The sequence below is a fragment of the Saimiri boliviensis genome, chromosome 5 (genome assembly GCF_048565385.1).
Source record: "Saimiri boliviensis isolate mSaiBol1 chromosome 5, mSaiBol1.pri, whole genome shotgun sequence".
In the NCBI taxonomy this organism is placed as follows: Eukaryota; Metazoa; Chordata; class Mammalia; order Primates; family Cebidae; genus Saimiri; species Saimiri boliviensis.
Window position 1 is genome coordinate 109,367,232 of NC_133453.1, and position 13,153 is coordinate 109,380,384.

Here is a 13,153-nt window from a genome sequence, read left to right on the forward strand (position 1 = left end):
GCCTCTGAGCGCTGTGCTGGCGGGGGCGGGAAGAACGTAGAGCTGGCGGCGGCTTAGCGGTTAGCTGTATGACCCTGCCGTGGGCGTCCTCCACCATTGGTTCCTCTAACGCTGAAGGAAAATACTGTGTGTTGAGAACCTGCGCAGTGCGCGAATTACAGGCTTCATCTCCTGGAACGTAAATTCTAATGAAGCGATGTGCGCAGAAATGTGATAAGTGCTTTGAGGAAGAATCAAGCAGGGCCCGAGGGAGGGCAGTGCCGTGTTGAGTGGAGCGGTTAGGGAATCGCTCTCTGTTGGTGGTGGTCTTGGAGCAAAGGTCCGAGGAAAGAGGGACGCTGTCCCACGTGAATGCCATCCGAGGAGCGGCAGCCTGGAGCGCAGACACCGCACACCACACAGCTGAGGCCCGATGTGTTGGGTGTTTGAGAGGAAACGGGAGCGAGGGGTGGGGTGGGGGCAACATCAGCGTTACTGGAAGCTCGTTACAACTGGTCAGAAAGCGCCCACAAAAAGAATCAAACTCTATGAAGTACTTATTCTGAGCCAAAGATGAGCTACCGTGGCAAGAGGCACAGTCTCAAGAGATCCTGAGAACATGTGCCCAAGGTGAGGGGAGGGGTTGCTGACAGGTAGGTCATCGGTGGATAAAAAGATTTTTCTAATAGGCAATTCCTTGAAAGACTGACTTACCCCTCCCACAACAGTGTGGGAGCTGTCCTTCTCTGTGCAGACTCCATCTCTGGATCTCCTCCCACCGCAACGTGGGGGCTCGATCTCTCTTTTCTTTCTCTCTTTCTCTGCCTAAAGAGATCATTTTCTGCAAAACCAAACCAAACCAAACCAAACCAAACCAAACAAACAAACAAACAAAAAAACCAACAAACTTACTATCAAAAACCCTGGAACCAATAGAAAGGAATGTCTGGGAGATGAAGGTTCTTACTATGTCAATCAGGGGTGTCATGTCCAATCTTTTGGCTTCCGTGGGTCACATTGGAAGAAGAATTGTCTTGGGCCACATATAAAATACGCTATCACACACTAACACCAAGATAGCTGATGAGCTAAAAAAAGAAAAGAAATTGCAAGAAAAACTCAATGTTTTAAGAAACTTTACAAATGTGTGTTGGGCCACATGTGGGCGACGGGTCAGGCAAGCTTAATGTAGATGAAGTCTCATAGGTGGCCACCCTGAGAGATAATAGACGACAAATGTTTTTTTATCAAACCTTTAAAAGGTGCTAGACTCAGTTAACCTCTTCAGGATTAGGAGGATCTGGAAGAGGAAAGATCTAGGTATGTTAATATTCTTTTCTTTTTTTAAGAGATAGGATCGTACTCTGTTGCCCACATTGGTGTAAACATAGTTCACTGTAGCCTTGAACTCTTGGGCCGAAGCAATCCTCCCACTTCAGCCTCCCTGGTAGCTGGGACTATAGGCATATTCCACCACACCTGGCTAATTCACTTTTTGTAGAGATGGAGTTTCACTATGGTGCCCAGGCTGGTCTCAAACCCCTGGCCTCAAGCAGTTCTCCTGCCTCAACCTCCCAAAGTGCTAGGATTACAGGTGTGACCCAACGCACCCTGCAGAGATTCTTTTTTTTTTTTTGTATTTTTGTTTTTTTCTTTTCTTGTTTTTTTCTCTTGTCATTCTTCATCTGAGATATTCTTTACAGATGCAAATTTTCCCTCAGAAATGGTTTTACAGGGTCATTTCAAAATATGGCAAAGAAACATATTTTGGTGTAAAATGTTTGTATTTACTTATTTATCTGTCATGCGATGTTATGCCAGAGTTAGGGTGGAAAGTAATCCACGTTATATATAGTTAAACTCATCTGATAAGATTTTATGCTTTGTAGGGCATGACTCCAAAGGCCCCTTAGATAGGCATTTGTGAGCAAAAAAAAAAAAAAAGGTAAGAGTTTAGTCCCCAAAAGGCAAATGCAAAGTATCTGGCTGCATCCCAGACCTATTGAATAAAAAAATCTGATGGTGAAGCCTAACATTCTTGCCCTTCAGAAGATTCTGATGCTCAAGGCTGAGAACCACCAATGTAAAGCTTTGTAAACAATGGCAAGAACTTTGGGTTTTATTATGAAATGAGAAACCACTGGAGAGTTTTGAGCAGAAACAATTCAATATAATACTGCTGGGTCACTCTACACTAGCTGCTTTGTTGAAGATAGACTTCACAGGGACAAGGGCAGCTATTGTAGAAGTCCAGCTGAGAGATATCTGGCTTTACAAGGTGGTAAGGGTTAAGGTGATGGAGCTGATTCCATTCTGCATATATTTTGAAGGCAGAATGGATGGGATTTGCTGGCTGCCTTGACATGGAAAGTAAGAGAGAGGAGTAAAAATAACCCAAGATTACAATCAGGAGAAGGGCAAAAGATAAAAAACAAAACTTTTTTGGGCCTGTGCAGTGGCAAAACTGAAGATGTGTTTTGGGGAAGGTACAGGTTTGGAGGATGATTTTGAAGATACCAAATGTAAGTGGCTGTATTAATCTGCTCAGGCTGCCATAACAAAATATCAGAGACTGCATAAACAGCAGAAATTTATTTTTTTTTCTACAGTTCTGGAGGCTGGAAAGTCCAAGAATAAGGTCTAGCAGGGTTTGGTTCTTGGCGAGGGTCTTCTTCCTAGTTTGCAGATTGCCACCTTCTTGCTGTGTCCTCACATGGCACAGAGTGCTCGGAAGTCTCTTCATCCCTTAAGGATATCAGCCCTGTTGGATTAGGACCCTGCCCTTATGACCTCTTTTATCCTTTGTGACCTCTTCCCAGGCCCTGTCTTCAATACAGTCACATAAGAGTTCAACATGTATTTGGGGGAAGTTGCAATTCAATTGAGGGCAATGACCTATTAGACCAGGCGTCCCCAAACTACGGCCCACGGGCCGCGTGCAGCCCCCTGAGGCCATTTATCTGCCCCCCCCCCTCCCCGCCGCACTTCAGGAAGGGGCACCTCTTTCATTGGTGGTCAGTGAGAGGAGCACAGTATGTGGCAGCCCTCCAATGGTCTGAGGGACAGTGAACTGGCCCCCTGTGTAAAAAGTTTGGGGACGCCTGTATTAGACAATCGAAGTGTCAAGAAGGAAGTTGGATATAAGTCTGAAGTTCAGGAACCTAGAAATACGCGTTTGTGAACTGTCAACATATGTATGGTATTGAAGCTATAGAATTGTTTAAGGTTACCTGGGGAATGAGTATAGGATATTTCACAGGGAAGAGGCTAGAAGATGAAGAAGAACTGGATACCACCAGCTGAGGACCAGTCAGTGAAATAGTAAAATGTGGAGTACTCGCAGTCCTGATTTCGTTTTATTTCATTTTAAGGTGGAGGAAGTGACTAGCTGTGTTTGATGCTGCTGATCAGCAGAGTACACTGAAGCCTGAACCTCAGTCACAAGATTTGCAGTGTAGAAATCAGTTCTCATTTGGATGGCTAGAGTAAATTGAAGACTTGGTGGTCCCTGAGCTAAGTGAATTGCACTTATCAGAAGCTGGAGGACCTGTTGATGGCTGTTGTAATACCTCAGTTCTGGTCTTCTTAGTTTAAGAGAATTTAAACAAGATGCCTGGGCGTGGTGGCTCATGGTTGTAATCCCGGCACTTTGGGAGGCCAAGATGGCCAGATCACTTGAGGCCAGGGGTTCAAGACCAGCCTGGGCAACATGGTGAAGAGGCTCAAGCCTGAGAACCACTGATGTAAGTAAAGACTTACTGGAATGCAGCCACACTTACGTGTACATGCTGTCTGTGGAACTCGGCTGTGACAAACTGTATGTGCTCCTCTGCTTAGCACTGCTGCTGGATGCACTACAGCTTGTGCATTGCATCCCTGGAGTATTCTCAACTCAGGAAAGCATCAGAAGTGTTAGATCAGGCATCCCCAAACTACAGCCCGCGGGCCACATGCGGCCCCCTGAGGCCATTTATCCGGCCCCCTGCTGCACTTCAGGAAGGGGCACCTCTTTCATTGGTGGTCAGTGAGAGGAGCACAGCATGTGGCGGCCCTCCAACAGTCTGAGGGACAGTGAACTGGCTCCCTGTGTAAAAAGTCTGGGGACGCCTGCGTTAGATGTTTCAAATGGTATATCAGCACCCAATTTCTTGACAGGAAAATGAGGGTGTAACTAAAGTAGGTTTTTAAGTAGCTTGTTAACCAAACAAGGAAGGCTCTTTAGCAATGATGAGATAATTGTGTTTGATTCCAACAGCAGAAGAAATGTGGCCAGAGAAAATAAACTTTGTTTTTTCGTTTTTTTGAGACAGAGTCTCACTCTTGTTGCCCAGGCTGGAGTGCCATGGCATGATCTTGGCTCACTGCAAACTCCGCCTCCCAGATACAAGCAGTTCTCCTGCCTCAGCCTCCGAGTAGCTGGGATTACAGGTGTGAGTCACCACACTCGGCTATTTTGATATTTTTAGTAGAGACAAGGTTTCACCATGTTGGCCAGGCTGGTCTCGAACTCCTGACCTTGGGTGATCCACCCACTTCAGCTTCCCGAAGTGTTGGGATTACAGGCATGAGCCACTGCACCCCTAAACTTTCTGTGTGTGTCTATGTGATGGAGTCTCCCTGTGTCCCAGGCTGGAGTGCAGTGGCATGATCTCAGCTCACGGCAACCTCCACCTCCCAGGTTCAGGCAATTCTCCTGCCTCTGCCTCCCGAGTAGCTGGGATTACAGGCATGTGCCACCACACCTGGCTAATTTTTGTATTTTAAGTAAAGACAGGGTTTCACCATGTTGACCATGCTCATCTCGAACACCTGACCTCATGATGCACCAGCCTCAGCCTCCCAAAGTGCTGGGATTACAGGCGTGAGCCACTGGGCCCAGCAAAATCAACGTTATTGTTGTTGTTAGGGACAAGATCTGACTCTGGCCCAGGCTGCAGTGCAGTGGCATGATCATTGCTTACCACAGCCTCTACCTGCCAGGCTCAGGTGGACCTCCCCCATCAGTTTCCCAAGTAGCTGGAACCCCAGGCACACACCATCATACCCAGTTAACTACTTTTTGTAGAGATGTCTCACTTTGTTGCCTGCGCTGGTCTTGAACCCCTGATTTCAAGCCGTCTTCCCTCTTCATCCCAAGTGTTGGGATTACAGGCATGAGCTACCAAAATAAACTTAAAGCGTTGGCCTTTCAGTGAAAACAGTTGCTTGAAGAGTTGAGGAAGCAACATCAATAGTTTAAAAACAAGACAAATGACTGTGAACATTTTCCTTGGTTCCTGAGGGGCTAACAGGTGTTACCACAGTACTGCTCACTTGATAAATCAAAGAGTCATTGCCCAATTGAAAGTGCTAGGAAGATCAGTTTATGTCAGGTTGCCCAGAATCTTTCTGGTTTTAATACTGGAAGTCCCAAATTCCAAATTCTGGGAACCTTCTCAGTCCCAGGAAAATTGGACCTTAGAAGTCACCTTGGAAGTGACTGAACAATTAGCCTTTAAATAGTCTGGAGCAACTGTAAGCAAAAATATTTTCAACGTTGAGAAACTGATTACAATCTGAAGTGAGATTTGCCAAGTTGGGCCACAACTAATAGTGGTAAAAATACATCGTAGAAAAGGGTTTAGTCAGCCGGGCATGGTGGCTGACGCTTGTAATCCCAGTACTTTGGGAAGCTGAGGCAGTTGGATCACAAAGTCAGGAGTTTGAGACCAGCCTGGCCAATATGGTGAAACCTATCTCTACTAAAAATGAAAATAAAAAATTAGCTGGGCATGGTGGTAGGTGCCTGTAGTCCCAGCTACTCAGGAGGCTGAGGCAGGAGAATCGCCTGAACCTGGGAGGTGGAGGTTGCAGTGAGCCAAGAGCCAAGATCTCACCACTGCACTCCAGCCTGGGTGACAAAGTGAGCCTCTTATCTCAAAAAAAAAAAAAAAAAAAAGGGCTTAATTGAAAAAATTATATCCCATTTGTGAAAATATACGGCATTTGAAGGCTATTTGTTGTATTAATTACCAGAGTCTCACTGCGATACCCAGGCTGGACTGCAATAGTGTGATCTCAGCTCACTGCAACCCCCGCCTCTCAGGTTCAAGGAATTCTCCTGCCTCAGCCTCTGGAGTGGCTGGGATTACAGGCATCTGCCACCACACCCAGATAACTTTTGTTTTTTTGAGAGGGAGTTTCACTCTTGTTGCCCAGACTGGAGTGCAAGGCGTGATCTCGGCTCACTGCAACCTGTGCCTCCCAGGTTCAAGCGATTGTCCTGCCTCAACCTCCTGAGTAGCTGGGATTACAGGCACGTGCCACCACGCCCAGCTAATTTTGTATTTTTAGTAGAGACGGGGTTTCTCCATGTGGATCAGGCTAGTCTCAAACTCCTGACCTCAGGCGATCTGCCAGCCTGGGCCTCCCAAAGTGCTGGGGTTATAGGTGTGACACAGCATGCCTGTCTGACTTTCCTTTTTTGCTGTTTTGTTTTTCTTCCCCAAGTTATTGGTAGAGGGACCTGGTGACTTTATGAATCAGAGGCAGAAATTGGGCACTGGGGCACACGTGGAAGGAAGAAGGCCAAGATTTCTAGCCTTAAACGATCAGCCTTGAAATAGCTGAGAGGAATATAACACTAGGTGGCAGTAGATCCCAGGCACTTGAAATTTACAGTCAAGCCTGGCATGGTGGCATGAGTCTGAAGTCCCAGCTTCTGAAGAGGCTGAGGCAGGCAGAAAAAAATCTACAGTTAACTCATTGCACTTAAAGAGACTGGAAAAAACACAAAATTATTAAAGAGATTTATACCCTAGTGTTGTCTTTTTTTTTTTTTTAAAGATGGAATCTCACTCTGTTGTCCGGGCTGGAGTGCAATGGCACAATCTCACCTCACTGCAGCTTCTGCCTCCTGGGTTCAAATGATTCTCCTACCTCAGTCTCTTGAATAGCTGGGATTACAGGCACCAGCCATGATGCCTGGCTAGTAGAGACTTCACCATGTTGGCCAGGCTGGTCTTGAACTCCTGACCTCAGGTGATCCCTCCACCTCGGCCTCCTAAAGTCCTGGGATTACAGGTGTGAACCACCATGCCCAGCCAACATGTTTTCAAAAAGACCTCCCTTAGAAGCATAATTTTATAGACACATGAACATACATATATACAGCACACCAATTTCTACGCTACTACAGGACAGAAACTACCACTATCAAATGCCTCTTAAGCAGCTTGGTGCTTCGGAAACATCTTTCCAATAATTAGCCATTGGTGAAAATATATTTGCCTAATGGGTTTGGATCACCAGCAATACAACATTCCAATGACACACGAACCATGAAAATGTTTACCTTATGGATTTGTGTATAAAGATGAAGAAATAGAATGATTATACAATATCTACAGACAATTTTTTTTTTTTTAAATTAGAGATGAAGTCTCACTATATTGCCCAGGCTGGTCTCCAACTCCTGGCCTCAAGCAGTCCTCCCGCCTTGACCTCTCAAAACGTTTTGGTTTGATTTATATTGGTTTTTAGAGACAGGATCTCACTGTGTCACCCAGGCTAGAGCACAGTAGCACGATCATAGCTCACTGCAGCCTTAAACTCCTGGCCTGAGGTGATCCTCCCACCCTGGCCCTCCTGAGTAGCTGAAACTACGGAAACTTGCATGAGGCCCAGCTAATTTTGTTTTTTTCTTGAGACGGAGTTCTGCTCTTGTCTCCCAGGATGGAGTGCAATGGCATGGTCTCGGCTCACTGGAACCTCCACCTCCCAGATTCAAGGGATTCTCCTGCCTCAACCTCCTACAGAGGTGGAATTACAGGTATGTGCCACCATGCCTGGCTGATTTTTTGTATTTATAGTAGAAATGGAGTTTCACCATGTTGGCCAGGCTGGTCTTGAACTCCTGACCTCAGGTGAGCCACCTGCCTCAGCCTCCCAAAGTGCTGGGACTACAGGGGTGAGCCACTGTGCCCAGCCAGGGTGCAGATTTTACATCTACCACTACAGGTCATGGATTTGGCCACAGAAATTCACCTGTGGCATATCATAGTATAATTGGCAGTGTTTTCTTTTTTAATGATACATACAATTGTAAAGGGTCTTTATCCACAAGTGTCTTGGATTTGATGAATAATTATGATGCTGGCCACATGCAAGCTATTCATGGCCCTGTCTAGGCTGCTGTAGGTGCCCCACAGTTGCCATGCTCACCTGTATCGCTCTTTTTTTTTTGAGATGGATTATTGAGCTGTCACCCAGGCTGCAGTGCAGTGGCACGATCTCAGTTCACTGCAACCTCTGCCTCCCAGGTTCAAGTAATTCTCCTGCCTCGGCCTCCCAAGTAGCTGGGACCACAGGCAGGTGGCACCACACCCGGCTAATTTTTGTATTTTTAGTAGAGACAGAATTTCACCATGTTGACCAGGCTGGTCTTGAACTCCTGACCTCAGGTGATCTACCTGCCTCGGCATCCCAAAGTGCTGGGATTACAGGCATGAGCCATTGCACCTGGCCTCACCTGTATATCTCCTAGCTCCCAGTACATCATGTTTTTCTGTCAGTATTAGCTACTTATTTTCTTACTTCCCCCATTCATTCAATGGAAATCTTTCTCCATAACTCATTTTCCTTTTTTGGAAACGGCACTCTGTAAACCAGAGGCACTGTCTTATTTCTTCTCTTACTGGATTAATTTTTTTTGCCTCCCAGGGATTGAAATTAACTACATTCCATAAAGCCCTGGCCGCAGTGGTGGCGAAGGCAGGAGACACAGGTGGAAGGGGATGGAGATTTTCTTCTGGCCGTGTGGAAACTTGCTGGGGTGCGTGGTGGAGCCCTGTTCCCTCTCTGAGCCTACGCACTTGTATCAGGGAGAGAAGGCACTGAATTAGCCAGTTAAGGTCCCTCCTGCCCTAACTTCTAGCGTTCATTTGAGCCCCACAAATCCTCACTGCCTAAGAAGTTCTGATGCGATCCCCAGCTTTCCCTGGTGAGGGACAGCTCCAAGATTGTGCTGACCGGAGCAATCACGGCCTCCTGCCTGGCAGGGTAAATAGCCACAGTCAACGCACATCCGCAGCCACGCTCCTCCACCACCTTGACTGATCTGTCCTGCCTGTCACAGATCAGTGCCTAACATCAGAGAGCGTTTCTGAGGTACAAATACTGGGAACACAGGAAGATGAGCACAAACTCAAAAAGCCAGGGGACAGACCCCACTGTAATTGTTTACCATCTGTCTCCCTCAGACTGTGCCCTGTTCAACCTTGGGCCCACCCCCTCCTGCTCCCCGACTCTTGGCAATCAACTGCACAGAACAGGCACCCAGGAAGTGCCAAGGGGGTGAGGTGAATAGTTCAGATGTGGATCTATGTGAGAGAAGTGCCCAACGATCTCATTCATTAGAAAGGAGGAAATTATCTGACACCACTGTGGGGGTTGAAGAAACAAGGTTCTTTATCCAGTAGAACTTCTACAGCCTGCATTTGGCCGACGGCATTCCTGTGGTACATTTGACACGCGTCCCTATGCTGCATAGTTCCTGTAAACTGGTAGTTAGAGTTAATGGCCTTATAAGACCTGAGCCTGACTTTTTGACAAGAATACTTTATAGGTTATGTTGTCCATTTCCAACAGGAGGTGTAAGATGTCTGAGATACTCTCTCCTTCTCTCTCTTCCTAATATTAAGATTGATTAGGTATCATGAGCCCGATCCATCCTTTACAAAGTTTCTCCTTAGCTTTTCAGCATTGATGACTCTTGCTCAGATTGCAGAGAAAGATGAATTGGAAACAGCTAATTAATACAGAAGGCAGGGAAAATGGAGGAAAGCAGGCCACAGGTAGGAAAGCAATAACATTGCTGGAGCAAAGGTTTTGTGCATTCAAAAATTTGAGGGGTATTACAAAATTGTGCTCTAAAGAGATTAAACCAACTTAACACTTTTCAGTAAATGTCTGTTTCTACATACCCTTTGCCAATTTAATAGCTGAAAAACTGCACCTCATTCTGGTTTACAATTGTTAATTTCAAGTGAAGTGGACCATATTTTCAAATATATATTGGTAATCTGTACTTTTCTTTTGTGAAAGTATGTTGCTGTCTTTTGCCCATGTTTTCTATCAATTTATTTTTTAAATAATTCTGTATATATTAGAGCGATGAGTTCCTTGTCTGTCATATCATATGTGTTACGGATATTTTTCCCAGATTATTACCTTTTGACTCTGATCAGGATACTGTTTGCTTTATACAAGGTTTTTATTGTTACAATGCATTTATCAAATATTTCCTTCATAGCTTCTGGGTTTTTTAACATTCTTTGAAAAGTCTAACCCATGACCATTAAAATCATTCACAATTTCTCCTAGTATTTCTATGATTTCAGCTCTTTTCTTTTTTCTTCCTTCTCCCCTTTGCATACAAATGTTTTGTTCACTTTGATATGGATTGAACTTTTATTTATTTATTTTGAAACAAGGTCCCACTCTCTCATTCAGAGTGGAGTGCAGTGGCATGATCATAGCTCACTGTAACTTCAGACTCCTGGGTTGAAATATTCCTTCTGCCTCAGCCTCCCAAGTAGCTGGGATGACAGACACATGCACCATGCCTGGCTAATTTTTAAAATTTTTCATAGAGATGGGATTTTGCTATGTTGCCCAGGCTTGCCTTGAACTCTTGGCCTCAAGCAGTCCTCCTGCATTGGCCTCACAAAGTGCTAGAATTACAGGCATGAGCCACCAGGCCTAGACTGAACTTTTATTTCTTGCCAGATGTTGTCTCAATAATGTTAATACAACGACTTATATTTTCTCTAATCATTTAAAGTAGTACTTCTATTGTGTACTGCATGCTGAATATATTTGTGTCTATTTCTGAATCCCCTGTTTTGTTCCACTTATCTATTCTTTTAGTACACTGACTCAGATCGGTGGTGTATTCAATGCTGGCATTCTGCATTGTACACATTAGATGCATCCTTGAAAGGCTGCATGTAAAGAAAAAACAATTGGGTCCCTAATCTTGTTGGCATCCTTTAGTTATTGTTGTGTAACAAACCATCCCAAAACGCAGTGGCTTCCAATGACAGCCAGTTACTCCCACACATTCATAGGGTATGCTAGGCTGGGTTCTGTGGGGGCGATCCTGCTCTGCATGGCGTCCATTCCCTTCCTAGGGCAGCTGGATCATCTGCCTCATGGTGAAGCAGAACACAGGAAAGAGTGTGCAAAGACTAAGGTCCCAGAGGACCCAGGCTTTCCCCACCCACTGCCATTTCTTCCTCTTCTTAGTGGTCAAAGCCACACAGCTAAACCCAAAATCAAGGGGGAGGAAAGTTTCCTTTGCCCCGTGAGACATGGAAAAGCTATGGATACAGAGAAGGTGAGGAACTGGGACCACAATCCCAATCTCCCACAGCTACTGACACATAATTTAAATGGGGAGGCTTCCACAGAAAATTCTAGGGCCTTGTCTAATATTAAGCTAAAAAGGGGCTGCTAACATATATTTGAAACACACTCAAAATTTAAGTACCTGGAAAAGTACAGGGTAACATAACATCCATGTGTCTATCTCTAATAATTAACAAATGAATATTTTTGCTTATTTGCTTCTGATCTTTTTTTTTTTCAGAAATAAAATGTTTTAGAGTTTATGTACTCTGTATACCCTTCCATGGTTTTCTCTCACTATTCAGAAGTAATTACTATTTTAAGGGTAGTCTGTGCACATTTTTATTATACATGCAGCATTTATGAAGATTAATATACTTCTGTTTTTATATTTTAAATATTATAAATGGTATGATACTCTATATATAATTCTAAAAGTAGCTTTTTAATTCAACAGTATATCTGGAGATCTAGCTTGTTTATACATATAGATTGTCTTCTTTTACATTGTTATATTTTACTCCATTGTATGACTGTATTAGTCTGCTCTCGCATTGCTGTAGATAAATAACTGGCCGGGCGCAGTGGCTCATGCCTGTAATCCCAGTACTTTGGGAGGCCGAGTCAGGTGGATCTCAAGTTCAGGAGTTCAAGACCAGCCTGATCAATATGGTGAAACCCTGTTTCTACTGAAAAAAAAAAAAAATATATATATATATACAAAAATCAGCCGGGCATGCTGGCAAGCACCTGTAGTCCCAGCTACTTGGGAGGCTAAGGCAGGAGAATTGCTTGAATCCAGGAGGCAGAGGTTGCAGTGAGCCAAGATCACACCACTGCATTCCAGCCTGGGGAGACAGAGCAAGACTCCATCTCAAAAAACAAAAAAACAAAAAAACAAAAAAACAAAAGAAAGAAAAAGGAAATACCTGAGATTGAGTAATGTATAAAGAAAAGAGGCTTAACTGGCTCGCTCACGGGTCTCCAGGCTGTACAGAAATCATGGCAGAGTCTTGGGAGGTCTCAGGAAACTGACAATCATGGCAGAAGGTGAAGGGGAAGCAGGCAGGCCTTGCATGGCTGAAGCAGGAGGAAGTGAGGACAGGGGAGATGCTGCACACTTTTAAACAACCAGATCTCACCACAACTCACTCACTCACTACAATGACAACAGCACTAAGGGGATGATGCTAATCCATTCATGAGAATTCGGGGCCCCATAATCTAATCGCCTCTCACCAGGCCCCACCTCCAACACTAGGGATTACAACTGAACATGAGATTTGGGTGGGGACACAGATCCAAACCGTATCAATGACTGTATCATAATTGATCTTCTTTCCTTTACTGATGGATGCTTTGGATGGTGTTAACTTACCATTATCATTAACAAGAAAACATTTACAAATCACATATTCAAGGTAAATACATTCAATTTTATAAAAATATTAAAGTTATTTGCAAATATTACATAGATGAAATATAACTAAGCTGATAATTCAAAAACACCTAAGGGATATATTAAGGAAAATGTTATGAGGGACCATACATTATTAATAATCAATTTTTTTCCAAAATATGTCCTATCGAGGAAATAAAAGATATATCTACCAGCAGACAGTACTAAACATTCCATCATTCACACGAACATTCTCCTACAAGCCACAGCCCAGAAGACTGTCAATATGCGCCCAGCCTTATCATTTTCTGTTAATATTTAGTCAGTGTTTCCAATCTAATTGGCTGCTTCTTTAGATCAAAGGCTTTTACAGAGGTCCTACATGCA

General features: G+C 44.3%; 1 long non-coding RNA gene across 1 annotated transcript; it reads left to right on the forward strand.

The window, feature by feature from the left end:
- Window positions 1–2: 2 nt before the first annotated feature.
- Window positions 3–10,849, forward strand: LOC141584631 (uncharacterized). The gene is made up of 2 exons (XR_012517791.1): window positions 3–7,789; window positions 8,680–10,849. It is a non-coding gene; the product is annotated as an uncharacterized LOC141584631 (long non-coding RNA).
- The last annotated feature ends 2,304 nt before the right edge of the window (window positions 10,850–13,153 follow it).